The 14,674-nt window shown below is 42.8% G+C and overlaps 1 pseudogene; it reads right to left on the bottom strand.

The window, feature by feature from the left end:
• Positions 1-13,386: 13,386 nt before the first annotated feature.
• On the bottom strand, positions 13,387-13,982 carry LOC129039335 (large ribosomal subunit protein uL22-like; annotated as a pseudogene).
• Between the last annotated feature and the right edge of the window lie 692 nt (positions 13,983-14,674).

Raw genomic sequence — 14,674 nt, 5'->3', positions numbered from 1 at the left:
TTTAAAAAAGAGAAATAATTTAAAGAGCAGGTTTGAATGAACAATATCAGTTGGAATCTCAATAAGGCTGCTTCACTAGCTGTGCAATCTGGGCAAATTTGTCTCTTAAGTTTGACCTTAGTTTCCTTATCTGTAAAATGGGGTAATAACACATACAGTTGTTAGTTATAAAGTGTGACACTGTTTACTTATATACTTGTCCCAGTACACACACACACACACAAATACTAAAATACGAAACACTTGGTAAAGCAAAAATTAACCCTGGAAATGGATTTGGCACAACTATGGGAAATGGTTTTGGCACAACTATGGGAAATGGTGGCCCTGCCTTGTCGAGAACAGAGATTTTCTAACTGTGAAGCTTCTGGGCTCTATAGTGGCTTGAATTTTGGGAAGGGGTCTGTATGTCCTTTAACTATCTGGCTGTCACTAAACACTCCCAGTCCAGTCATCCCCAGAGACTATTGTAATTAGTAACTGAGTAAGTGACAATGAAAGAGGGTTTATAAAGAAAATATATGCCATCCAAACAGAAAGTTCAAAAGTTTCCTGGACACAGCTCTTTCTTTTCTAAATCTGTTTTTTGCTGGCAGGATACAAGCAGTCTCTTTTCTTTACAGTCATGGATTTCAATGACATTTTAAAAAGTACTAGGTCTTTCTTTACTCACAGTGTGCATTTCCCAGGCATTTCTACAGAAGTTCAAACAGACTTCAGACACAAGATCACAGAAAATCCTTTTTCCAGAAACAATGACTGTTCTCTGCCTTCCCTGCATTCTCAGTTGGCTTGCTCTGGAGGAATAAACTTAGTCTCAAATCCTTCTTCATCCAGGCAGTCATATTGAAACTGGATCAGATGGGGTTTAGATCTTTACTGCCTGTGGCCCTGAAGGAGTTCACCTCACTGAGCATTAGTCTTCTCATCTGCAAAAATATAAAAGTGTCTTTCCACCACTACCCTGACCCTGTCCCACTGGAGGGCTTGCTTCTAAGAGGACAGCTCCTTTTGGAAGCATGAGCCAGAGACCAAACTTGAACCAGTGTCAGCCCAAGACTTGAATACTCTCTTCATGCTTAATGCCCCTCTTCTTTTGCTAGTTCTTGCATCTTCTTTTAAATCTGAATTCCAAATAAGTCTCTTTTTTGTCCCTGAATAGGCCTTTTAATAAATCTTTTTTTCCTTGAATGAGTATTAACCCTTTTCCCTGAATAAATATAAAACATGTGCAGTGTTGTTTTGGCCTTCTGCAAGAATATATTGTTCTGTGTGGCCAAGAACCAACCTATTCAAGTACAAAATTTACTGTGAAGAATTTTTTAGGTAGTGTCAAACAAGAGCCATTGAGGGCTAACTAATGATAAGCTTTCTACGCTTCTAAATAGATTTGTCTAGTATATTTGTTAAGACTAACAAATCATCACTGAGTGCAGAAAGCCCAAAGTTGCTCAAATAAGATGCGTACCAGGTTAGTACGCAGTTCTGCAGCTCAGGGACCTAGGCTCCTCTTGTCTCATAGTTCTGCTATGAATGGCCTCCATTCTCATGGTTGTTGTCACACTCTGAGACTGTTGCTCCAGCTTCAGCTTTTGCCTCCATACTTAATATTTCAGACTCCAGAAAGGAGGAAAGGGAAGTCCTATAAGAATTTTATTTTCCCCCAAGAAAAATGCATGAAGTAGTTAAAATTACATCCCGTTGGCCAGGACTCAGTCACATGGCTGTATCTAGTAGCAAGGGAGTCTGGGAAATGCAGTCTTTATTCCAGGCATCATGTGCAGGCTAAAAAGGGGAGAGGATTCTATTACTATACAGGAAGAGAAAACTGGGTATTGGGAGGCAACTAACAGCCTCTGTCAACAGTGGTTTTTATGCTGGTCTCACCATCTGGCCAGGAACGAGAGATACAGCAGGCTAAACCCAGAGTTGCTGAACTTTTTCTGTAAAGGGCCAGCTAGTTAATATTTTAGGCTTTGTGGCCATGCTGTCTCTGTTTCAATCACTCAACTCTGCTATTGTAGTGAAAACATGCATAGACAATATGCAAATGAATGTGTGGTAGGATTTGACACTTGGGCCTTAATTTGCCTACTCCTGGGCTAAACAGTAATACTAATACTAAAATTAAGACATATTCTTTACTTACTGTGAATGTGCGAGGCACTGTGCTGACATTTTCTTAATTTCCTACAAAAACTCTGTGATGTAGATAACATCATCATGATCATCACTAGTTTTATCTTTGAGGAAACGGAGGCATGGAGAAATTAAATGATTTGCCGAAGGTCAATAGTTTGTAAGTGGCAGATGGGTTTTAAGTGGAGACATCAACTCTGGGACCCATTCCTACCTTTCTCTCTGAGAAAGTCTGGGCAAGGGGGCAACCAGAGGTTCATGACCAGGGATTTGCTCCAAGGCAGTGAATTTAGGAGGCACAAAAGACTTAAATAATGACTTTAAAAGTTTAGTACCTAGTTAGCAAAAATAGTTGGTTGAAGTAGGAAGAAGCTGTTAGAGTGCTGGTAAGAAACCTCGCTGTGAGCCGCATCAACAACTACGTTGTTGATTTAAGGGCTTCTTTAAGTGATCTTCTGAGAACCTTAATGTCTCCAAATCAAGGTAACTGGCTGTGTGTCAATATTGGTGGGGCTTTTAGGGTGAGGGCCCCACTGCAGGTAGCTGTGACTAGGTCGGGGTTGCTGTATACTAGCATGTGACTATGAAGAGAGCATGAAGCGACATGTGTAGATCCACACGGCTGCTCAGGTCACGGTCTGAATTTCCATATGAGGTGGTCTAGTGGCCGGAGAAGGCAGAAGGAGACAGAATTCCAGGAACTGTGGAAAGCCTGGATGAATGAGAGAGGTGAGAGCCCCAGGGAGCTTTCTTTTCTTTTGTTTTTTAAGACAGGCTGGAATGCAGTGGCACGAACTCAGCTCACTGCAGCCTCAATCTCCCAAGCTCAAGCCATCCTCGCTTGTAGCAGAGACTACAGGCAAGTGCCACCACACCTGGCTAAGTGTTTTTTCTTTCTTTCTTTCTTTCTTTCTTTTTTTTTTTTGTAGAGATGGGGCTTTGCCTTATTACCCAGGCTGGTCTCAAACTCCTGAGCTTAAGTGATTCACCTACCTCAGCCTCCCAAAGTGCTGGGAGAGCTTTATTTTCAAATAAGGGGCAAGACATTTGATTGGGAAGAGAGAAAAAAGAGAAGGTGCCCCCAGATCTTGCTGCTAGAGTAATGCTTGAACCCAGCAGAAAACCCTCCTTCTCTGTAGGAAACTGGAAAGTCTATATTTTTAGCACCTAGCAACCTTGTATGACATACTAAGATTGCCCTGCAATGATGCTGTCTCCAGGGAGGGCCGTTTAGCTAAGCAGAGCACGGGCCTCCTTGGCTGGAGCACTGACTTTGCCACCACAAGGCCTAAAGTTCCTTTCCAGCTCTTCATAATTTCTGGAAAGCCACCTGATTTCTCAAATCAGGGATAATTTATTATCAATAATCTGAACATTACATATAGTTTGCAGAGCAGCTGCATGTGTATTATTTCATTTGATTTTCATAAAAACTCTGAAGAGAAGTGGTGAGCAAAATGGAATTAACACATATGGATCTCAAATGCTAGGTGTGGCTGGTTTGATACTTTGCTGTGTACCATCTCATACAGTCCTTCAGCCATCCCGGGAGGTAGGCCATTATTATGTGCCTATTTTAAAGATGGAAAAGTAGACTCAGAGAACTTAAATAATCTGCCCAAGACCTGACGACTCACAGCTGGCATGTGATATTGCTTGACCTTGAACCCCATCTTCTGAAATCAGTTTCAGAACCCCTCTCACTATTGTTCAGCCGTGGGTGCCCACATAATGCACAAAAAGGAAGTAAACACTGGTGGATGTCAAGGACTTGGGAGGAAAACATTCTACCCAAATTCCAGAGCTACTGGTTCAAATAGAATTTAAAAACAACAACAGTCCCCGAAGAGAATTAACCTGTGCAGGAAAACCGAGGGGCGTCTCAGCAGGTGCAGATCAGGCCTGGACATGTATGGGCTCAGTACACACTTCTTTAGTAATGGAGACCTGTGGCTGGGACGGTGGCTCACAACTGTAATCCCAGCACTTTGGGAGGCTGAGGTGGGTGGATTGCTTGAGCTCAGGAGTTCGAGGCCAGCCTGGGCAACATGGTGAAACCCCGTCTTGGTCAAAAATACAAAAATTAGCCGGACGTGGTGGCATGTGTCTGTAGTCCCAGCTACTTGTGAGGTTAATGTGGAAGGAATGCTGGAGCCTGGGAAGTTGAGGCTGCAGTGAGCTGTGATCATGTAACTGCACTCCAGCCTGGGTGACGGAGCCAGACCCAGTCTCAAAAATATATAAATAAATAAATAAATAAATAAAACAGTGGAGGCCTGTGTTCCTGATGGAACAGTGAACCTAACCAAGAAACAGTTGTTAATTTATTCATTCACCCACTCAACTGACGTGTATTGAGAGTCACAGTGTTGAGATGCAGGGCACAAGAAGGCTGATGTCCAGTGGCTACTTTGCAGTCAGGCCAGCTGAGGGCTTACAGATGGGCATCCCTTCTGATGGGTTGGAGTCTATGCCAGACCTGTTGTTAAATAATTTGGATACCACCACTAGATATAGTAATAAACAAGTTCCTACCCTTGGGACCTTATACTTTGATGAGGGGAGAGAGCTGATTTAAAGTCAGGCAGTGGTAAGAACCATAATACCAATAGGACAGGGTGATGTGATGAAGGTATGTTAGGCATGGTAATCCTGAAAGGCTTTTCTGAAGAGGTGATATTTAAGCTGGCATCTAACATCAGGCAGGAGCCGGCCTCTGCAAGAAGGGCATCTCCTGGAGAGAAAACAGCCACTGTGAGGGTCTGAGGTGGGAATAAGGCTGGTGTGTTTGAGACAGAAGGAAGTTCAGTGTGACTGGAGCACAGAGGGTGCAGGAAAGACAGGGGTACACAGGAAGAGCGGGGAGGGTGTGGCTGATTCACACAGGGCTCTGAAAGTGTTTGAAATTTCCTCTAAGTTTCAAGGAAACCATTGGAGGGTCTTAAACAAAGAGTGACATGATAGGATTTATGTTCCTAGATGATCACGTGGGTTGCAGTGTGGAGAATGGATTTTAAGGGGGCGAGACTGGATGCAGGGAGACTTGCTGGAAGTTTTATAGTCATCTGGAGACTGTGACATGGACTGTGGAGACAGCCATGGTGATGGAGTGAAGTGGATTGCTTTGGGCTATATATTGGGTATGGAGTTGACAGCTAATTTGGACATATTAGAAAGGGAGAGGAATTGTGTTTCCCTCCGAGTTTTCGGGTCTGAGCAGTGAAGATGGAGAAGAGCAGGAAAGAGCAGGTTTTTCTGTGTTAGATAAGTTTGAGATGCCTGTTAGATGAGTAAGTCAATGTGCTTTTATGTGCAAGACTTGTGGTATAAAAAGTAAACTACGTAGATAACATACGGAGAATCTCAGTCACATGGTTGTAAAGGATTTCTTAAGGCTATTGCTGTGTAAGTGTGACAACATGTCAACACTCAGGGAAACTCTAAGGTGATTATTAATTTTGGAGGCTATGATGTGTGCAGGAGAGTAGTAGAAGAGATATAGGAGAAGCTGGTGAGAGCCAGCTCATAAGAAGCCTTCTAAGGAGATGATGGGGGAACTATTGAAAAGATTTGAATGAAGAATGATGTGACCACATTGAGTGTTTTAAAAATCATTGTGAATGCAATATGCAGAAAAGATTGGAGGGACGTGAGGCTGGAATCAGAGTGAACGAGGAAGATTTATTGCCATCAGTCCAGGTGATGGATGACAAAAGCTGGAACTCAGCTGATGACCATGCAGAGGAAGCAGAGTGAGCAGATGCAAAAGATTTTCAAAAGACAGATGTGACTGTATTCGGGGATCTTTTGGCTGTGAGTGTGACAGTTTTCAGCCTGGGCGCCTGGGTAGATGCTGGGGCCATTAAATGAGATCCAGAGCATAGGTCCATGAGGACAGGGGTGGATCTTATTCTATTCTGTTTTTCTTGTGCCAACCCTTGTGCCCATTTTCATTCTGAGGAGCTGATTGGCTTTAGCCTTTCCACTAAGTTCTTCCTCATTCAAGAAAGCCTTGTTCAATGAATTAGCCGAGAGCTAAATGGGATACCTGGGGCAACAGCAACATTTAAGAAGGCATTACAGAGACTTGGTAGGTGTTAGGAGAACCAGAAATCTGGGGAACCAGGAACCAGCAGAGTAGAAAGTGAAGAAATGGTCAACAGCAGTACTGAATGCCAAGGGAAGGTCAAATGAGACAGGGATTTACAAGTGTTCTTCAGGTTAAGGCAGCAGCAGTGTTAACTAGAGCAGCTTCAGTGGTGCAGCGAAGGTGGAAACCAGGCAGTGGTGGGTGGAGGAATGAACAGGACAGGAAGTGGAAAATACTTGGCTGAAAAATTTGTGGGCAGTGTGGACAGAGTTGGGAGTTTTCTTACTCTTTTCTCTGTTTTCTCTGTGAATTAGGAGGAAGCAGATAGTCTACTGAAGCTGAAGGAAGCCATGTGGAAGATTTAAAGTCAGCAGTGAGTTGAAAAAAAGAGTTTTAGAAAACTCAACTTTGAGAAATAGAAAACTTTGATATTCATTTCTAGCTCACCCTGACCTCTAGAATTTTCCTTCAAGGAAAAAACTCTCTGCCCAAGAGACTTGAGTTTGACCTTGAGTTAGCCGAAGTGCAGAGACATGAAGTCTTCTACTTGAGGTCATAGAATATGTCTCTGTCTGAACTCAGAATTAATCCTGGGGGGAAGAGGGTACACTTGAATGCGTCTGCTCTTGATTTTGAGCTTGGTACCTTTGGACTTCGGTTTCATTTAGTATTCCAGGTCAGGCCAGTTGGTTGTTTTCCGTTTATAGGGTTGATTCACTTTAGCACTTCCAGTAAACACAGAAGAGCTTGCATTTGGACTTCTATCCACTGCTGACACCAGTAGAGGCTGGGAGGCTGTTAGGCATTCTAAGTGCGGCCCTTCAGAAAGAGACGTTACACTCTTGTTTCTTCTGATAGATGTTGGTAGCTGTCCAGAGAAAAGTTAAAGTTCCCATTGCTTTTTCCAGAAAGAGTAATGGGGAGCCCTTGTGTTCCAGCCAACAATCCCTCTTCTCAATAAAACAAATAGGTTCTAATGCTGGCAGCGTTCAAAGCTGTTGCTGAGAACATAAAGCCTGCTCTGTCTCACTCCATGGTAAATATACAGCAAACATTTAACTCATTACTAGATAAATCACACTGAGATGACTCAGAAGAAGAAGATGTGTCTGGTACTGGTTTTTAATTTTTTTTAACCTTGATGAATATATTTCTCCTTTCTTGACTAATTCATTCCCCAAGACTTAACTAAATGTATTTAACAACAGCAATTTAAACAAGGCAACTAATGAGAGAGATGAATTGTTTAAGGAAAATATGTGGCAGAGATTCTTCATGCTCACCCAGTGGTCAGGTGTTCCTCTCCCTTTCCAAGCCTTCCTGGGCCAGGTGAGTCATGGACAATTCTGGCCAATGGGAAAATGGACAGGAGTGAGATGAACATTTCTAGGTAGGCCTGGCACTGAAAATCTTCCTGTGGATTCACTAGCTCTCTTTTCCCTTCTATGATGATCATGGAGACCATGTGCTGTAGTTGGAATATATTTAAGATGGAAGAGGGCCACCCAATTTGTATCAGGCACTATGTGATCAAGAAGTAAGTCTTTATTGCATTAAGCCATTGAGATTTCTTTTTTTAGAAAATTGTTACTGATAAAGCCTATCCCAACCCAATTAATGCATAAATCAGATGATATCACCTTATCAGGGAAGACAAGGTCCTTTATAAGTCCCCAGAGATAGCAGACGCCGGAAGGAAATAGAAGAGTTTTCTATCTCAGAGCTGTCTAGACAAAGGTCTGCTTTGACTTAACAGCAGAGTCTATACATCTGTAGAAATTTCCAGAGGTCTTTGCACTTAGTTATTATTGTGGACTATAGTATATTTCTTTGAGGCTTTCAACCGTCAACTAGCAGTCAAAAGAATGACCATTTATGGTCATTTACTCGTGCTGGCATTTCCCAAGGCCACATTCACCTGTGAGTAAACAGTGGTTGTGATCACAATAGCCTCCCACGGTTCCCTATCTCTTTTTGCTGCCCACTGGTACAGGTCCTGTTATGGGGCATCTCTATAGGATGCCTCCCATGCAATACTGAACAAGTCTGATCATCTACAGCTCTCAAATGTCATGCTCATTTGTTCTCTTCTTTTGTGGCAGGCCCCTCCATGGGGTACTAGGTTTCTGCCAGGTATTCCTTCCTGCTCACCCTGTACATGCCTACTGCTGAGTCTCTCTGAGGCCGTCAGGGACCACCTGTAGTTTGGCGTTACTTCTGTTTTTGCTGGGCACAACCAGTAGATAAACTTAGTGAGAACACAGTGCTGTACTCAGACTTACTTCCTCCTACAATGACTAAGTCAAGCCATCTGTCTCATTTTCTTAACTTTTAGAATACATTTTATACAAGAGACTTTTGTCAGGTCCACCTCACCAGTTTTCCAGACACGTGCCAGACACGTTGAATCTAGCCCTATTTATGAGACTAATAGTGAGCCCTGTGACACCTATAATTATCATTCTCTTAAACATTTTGTTAACGTTGATGTTAGAAGTTTACTAAGCTTCCTAGGAGATTCTTAACCATTTTTCTTCACTGTCTGACTCTTTGGCCTAGGCCCTTCCCATTTTGTCTGCATGACTCCAGGAGGGACAGCGCAATTTGGAGATTAGGAAACAGATGTCTAGGGACTCTGGGTCCCCTCACTGGGCCACAGTTTGGATAGTACCTTCCTGCTATCTACCCACTACAAATAGAGCCCCAGACTAAGCGTCACACTCTGAATCTGGGGTTATGTCTCGAGGACTCCAGTCCTTTTCTGCCCATTTCTACAACATATGACTCATCTAAATCTGCTCCCTGGAACCACAGCTAGCAATAAGCCGGTCTGAGAAGGCTGGCTTTGCATGGGATTGTCTCTGTTGTTTGTCAGCCTATTTAAAACACTCAGTACAATTGTCAGGAAATATGCTTTGACTGCCTGGAAGAAAAGCAGGAGTAGTAAGCAAGTCAGTGCTTTGAAAAACCTACAAATATCTAAGAAGCCCTCTCAATCATCTTTTGTTTATATCCAGATATGCAGAGCCTTATTTGACCTATTTCCTCATCACCAATGGATGTGTTTTATTGAGGTCCTCCTACATGCAAGACATTCTATAAAATTCCTTGCATGTATTTTCTCATTTTTCATGAAAACTGTGTTGACTAAATGTTATCTCTGTTTGGCAGAAATGGAGATTGAAGTTCAGAGATTTTAAGTACATTGTCCAAGGCCGTAGAAGTAGTAGATGGCAATGCTGAGACTGAAACTCAGGTTTATCTTTTTCTTAAGCATATGTATTTTTTTTTAAAACCATGCTGTGCTGTTGTAGAGGAAAGTTTCTAATCACTCCAGCACTACTTATCTACCCTGTGCAGCTATGCCTGGGCTTACTATAAATGCTCAGAGCAGTCTTGAGCCCTTTCAGCTCTGTCTCTTCCATGCCCTCTGCCAGTGTGGAGGGGTAGATGAGCCTCCTCCTTCTTACTGGTCTTGGACAGCAGGAGTAGGAGTGAGGATTAAAAATAATAGATCAAATGCGCTCACACGTCTCCCAAGAACGAACAGTAGGATATGGTTTGGATATTTGTCCTGCCCAAATCTCATGCTGAAATGTAGTCCCCAGTGTTGGAGGTGGGGCCTGGTGTTTGGGCCATGGGGGCTGATCCCTTATGACTTGGTGCTGTCCTCACAATAGTGAGTGAGTTCTTATGAGTTCTGGTTGTTTAAAAGTGTGTGGCACCTCCCCAACCCCTGACTCTTTCTTTTACTCCCACTCTCACCACGCGAGATGCCTGCTCCCCCTTTGCCTTCTGCCATGATTGTAAGCTTCCTGAGGTCTCCCCAGACATCATGCAGATGCTAGCACCATGCTTCCTGTACAGCCTGCAGAACAGTGAGCCAATTAAACCTCTTTTCTTTATAAATTACCCAGCCTCAGGTTTTGTTCTTTTTTTTTTTAATATAGCAATGCAAGAATGGCCTAACACACAGTAATTCTCAAAAATATCACATTTGGAAAGAGTGGCATATTTCCTAACATGAAACACCCTCTGCATGGATTTCCCCCATCCACGGTGTAACATGTAAAGCAATTACTTAGTCAATGAGTAGTGTCATTAGCTTTTTTATTCACATGCCTGCTTCAAAATTCTCCACTCTTTCATCTCTACCTTCCCCCTTCTATGTCCAGGAAATAAGAATTGATATAAAATCACTTGCTCCTTAGCGAGACAAAGACCTAGTCAAGTCTTTGAAATTAGTGCTTAAAACATTAAAGAAGTAATAGAGGCGGCCAGGCGCGGTGGCTCACGCTTGTAATCCCAGCACTTTGGGAGGCCAAGGCAGGCGGATCACGAGATCAGGAGATCGAGACCACGGTGAAACCCCGTCTCTACTAAAAAATACAAAAAATTAGCCGGGCGCCGTGGCGGGCACCTGTAGTCCCAGCTACTCGGTAGGCTGAGGCAGGAGAATGGCGTGGACCCGGGAGGCGGAGCTTGCAGTGAGCCGAGATCGCGCCACTGCACTCCAGCCTGGGTGACAGAGCGAGACTCTGTCTCAACAACAACAACAACAACAACAACAACAAAAATAATAGAGGCAAAAGTTTTACAACATTGAAATAGCACAGAAGGAGAGAAAATAAACCTGCCTACCCTAAGTCCTGAGAGATAATTTTTATTTATTGATGTTTTAAATAACTTTGGTGGCTACTGTAATATCATTACACTAGAAATATGCTTATAGTTCCTTTTGAAAACAACATTGGGTAGTATCTACTGGCTGCCCACTAAGAAACGTGAAGGATTTTGCACACAACTATTATTTCCCACACACATCTCCTGACAGTTGTGCTGCATTTGCAGGAGGAGGGAAGGGGGGCACTGGGGTCTGCTCTCTTATCCCATTGGTGGTCCTTTCAATAGCTGCCTTGATGTCTGCCCCCTGGCCTACTCCTGTTCTCTACTAGTTGACTCAGAGCTTGGCATCGCCTGAAGCTTGATCAGTCAGGGGTCTGTCAGGAAAACAGAACTTATGCCAGGTAGTTCAATAGAGGGAATTTAATTAGGGGAATTAATTATAAAAGTCTTGGAAGAACTGACAGAGCAAACTGAAGAATGAAGCAACTCAGATTTTAGAAGCAGAGGCGAGTTGGAGGATGGCATTCCCAGAGTTTAGCAGCTCTGGCCCCCTTGCTGCATACTGGGAGAGCCTCCCAGCTACAGCAAGCCTTCCAGAAGGAACTAGAATCATGGAGTAGATGTAGCTACTACTGGAGACACTGCCCAAGGCAGAGATAGAGGGGAGAATCACCCTGGCTTCTTTGGTTCTCCTTCCTGCCAGTCCGTTGCTAGTGCCTCCCGTTGGTTGACATCAGCCAGAAGCCAGTTTGGCAAGGGAGTCTGGAAAATATAGATTGTAGGAGTTAATACTTTGAGACACAGAAAGAGCAGAGAGAGAGAGAGAGACAGAGAGAGAGAGAGAGAGAGAGTAGGAAATTAATCTGAATGCAAACAGGTGAATGATGGTGTTACAGGTTAAATTGTGCCCCCCAAAGGATAAAAGATATGTTGAAGTTCTAGTCCCTGCTACCTCAGAATGTGACTTTATTTGGGCATAGGGTCATTGAAGATGTAATTAAGATAAGATCATATTGGAGTAGGATGGACCCTGAATCTAGTATCGCTGGTGTCCTTATAAGAGGAGGAGAAGGCCAGGCTCAGTGGCTCATGCCTGTGATCTCAACACTTTGGGCGGCTGAGGTGGGCGGATCATCTGAGGTCAGGAGTTCGAGACCAGCCTGGCCAACATGGTGAAACCCTGTCTCTGCTACAAATACAAAAAAAATTAGCTGGACGTGGTGTTGGGCATCTGTAATCCCAGCTACTTGGGAGGCTGAGGCAGAAGAATTGTTGAACTGTAGAGGTGGAGGTTGCAGTGAGCTGAGATCATGCCACTGCACTCCAGCCTAGGCAACAGAGTGAGATACCATCTCAAAAAAAAGAGGAGAGGAGGAGAAGAGATGAAGACACACAGAAACACACAGGGAGAACCCATGTAACCACAGAGGTAGAGACTGGAGCGATGTGTCTACAATGCAAGGAGTGCCGAGGACTGCTGGGAACCCCAGAGGTTGGGAGAGCGGCACAGAACATATTTTCCCCCAGAGCTCTCTGAAGGAACTAACCTTGCTCATACCTTTATTTCAAACTTTTAGCCTCCAGGACTGTAAGAAGATACATCTGTGTTATAAACCACGCTGTTTGTGGCACCGGTGCTTGGTTATGGCAGCCTTGGGAATCTAATGCAGATGGGCACAGGGCTCTTTGGGGAAAAGAGTTGTCATTCCTTGCTACGATTTTGTATCAATACGATCCCATGTATTTGGTTTTCAGAAATAGGTCAAAATCTCTGGTCCACTGCACTCAGCACTGTTATGAATTTATTCTACTTGTTCAAGTGTTATTTAAGTGGGATTCCATGGAAAGCAAGTAAATACATGCACTTAATCTGCCCTCTTAAAACAGAGTCTAATGTTCTATGTGAACCTGATTAAATGTTTAGGGCGTCTGCACTTCCTCCTATCCAGCAATGGGGTCTTCCAATCACACATACAGTGAATACTGGGCGTATCATACATAAAACAAAATTTTGGATTAAGAAAGCCACTACCTTCCCTTTATTGAAGATGCAACTTTTGCATCTTTTATGTATTTATTGCTATAACTTGTCAAGTTAATTGAAATGCTTAGAGCATAACTATAAAGATACCTATCTCATCTCTAAAGAGACCTGGTAATGTCTTTAAGATTTATATTATTAAGTTGTCATATTTCATTGTTAATGTTATTGAGAACAATATTATTTAATATCCCTTATACATAACCAATGTTGGATAATCTCTCTGCTCCTTCTGACAGCTAATCTGATTCTTGGTGTTTCTAGAACTTCTAAAAGTTCTTAAAAGAACATCAGTAATCACCACCACCACCACAACCCATGTGGTACAAACTGCCTGAGACACGACGATTGGCACTAAGAAAAATTACTGGTTGTGTGCCTGCAGACCCCCCAGGTTTAAAGGGGCCATGGAGCCACACAACTTCTAAAGTTCTTGTATGTTCTTATTATGGGCCCTGAATCAGCTCTTTAGTAATTGCCTTGGATAATCTTTTTTTTTTTCTTTTAATTACATTTATTTTAATGCTGAATTTACTTCCGTGCCATAAGTTTTTGTTTCTTCAGTTTCTTCTGGGATATCTTTTTCTTCTGGGCAACCTCCTCTTCTGGTTTAGGAACAATCTGTTCCTTTTCCGTAAGGATCATCTCAATGTGGCAGGGAGAGCTCATGTATGGGTTAATCCGACCATGAGCTCTGTAGGTCCGGCGGCGCATCTTAGGTGCTTTGTTCACTTGGATATGCTCAATGACCAGAGAATCTACATCTAAACCCTTAAGTTCAGCATTACTCTCTGCATTTTTAAGCATGTGCAGCAAAAATTCAGCACTCTTTTTGGGCCACCGACCTTGTGTCCAGCCCCACTGCTTGGCCTGCGCACACCTGCCAACTCCACCATTGTAACGTCGGAATGGTACACACTGTTTCTGTAAAGTGACATCTTTCAGATACTTCGTGGCTTTTCGTATATGCATACCCTTGATGGCCTGAGCAGTTTCACGAGTGTTCTTAAAGTGAACACGAAGATTGGAACCTCTTGATTTGCATGATTTCGTGGGGTTCTCCGGGTCAAGTGACTAGCGAACCATTTTCACAGATTACCTCAGGATGCTCAGGGAAAGAGCTGCCTTGGATAATCTTGTCTGATGGGAAGAAAATAAAAGCAGTCTTATGATACATGATATTCCCTCAAAATGATGAATACCAAGGATTTAGAGAATGTAAAATCATTATTTTGAATGGCATTCTTACATGGGCTCATAGTATTAAAGTGAATGGTTTTTAAGATCTAAAAGAAAAGAAAAGTTATCCAGATCCTGTTATCTTTTATCTGTTTTAAATTATTTTTCTCCACCTCCATGACAGCAAAATGATTTCCAATGGAAATACTCCTTTCAAAGGTATATTTTGCTTTTTTCTACATGGGAGAAGGAGAAAGCAGGGACTTACTTAAAAAATCCTTTCAACAAGACCTTCTATACTGTGATCTGATAGGGCTTTTGCGCATATTTGTTTATTTTTCTGCATTCATGGGGAATGGACTTGGTTTGTTGAGATAATCCCATTTGTGAATGAGGTTTAAGTTGGCAACATTTGCTTGATTTTATTTGGAAGTTGTAATCTGTACAATCTTGCATATTTCATAGGAATGGGAATTATTGTCTGGCTTCTGCAGTGTCTATACCTCAAGGCCTGTAATACTGTACTTAGTAGAGGACTGATCATTGCTTGTGTGTGAGGCTGGGGAAAGAACCATCCTAAAGGCTTTGAGGGAACGGTG

This window comes from Pongo pygmaeus, chromosome 5 (assembly GCF_028885625.2).
Source record: "Pongo pygmaeus isolate AG05252 chromosome 5, NHGRI_mPonPyg2-v2.0_pri, whole genome shotgun sequence".
In the NCBI taxonomy this organism is placed as follows: Eukaryota; Metazoa; Chordata; class Mammalia; order Primates; family Hominidae; genus Pongo; species Pongo pygmaeus.
The sequence above is the reverse complement of the archived record's forward strand: the minus strand, read 5'-3'. Positions and strand labels throughout refer to the sequence as shown.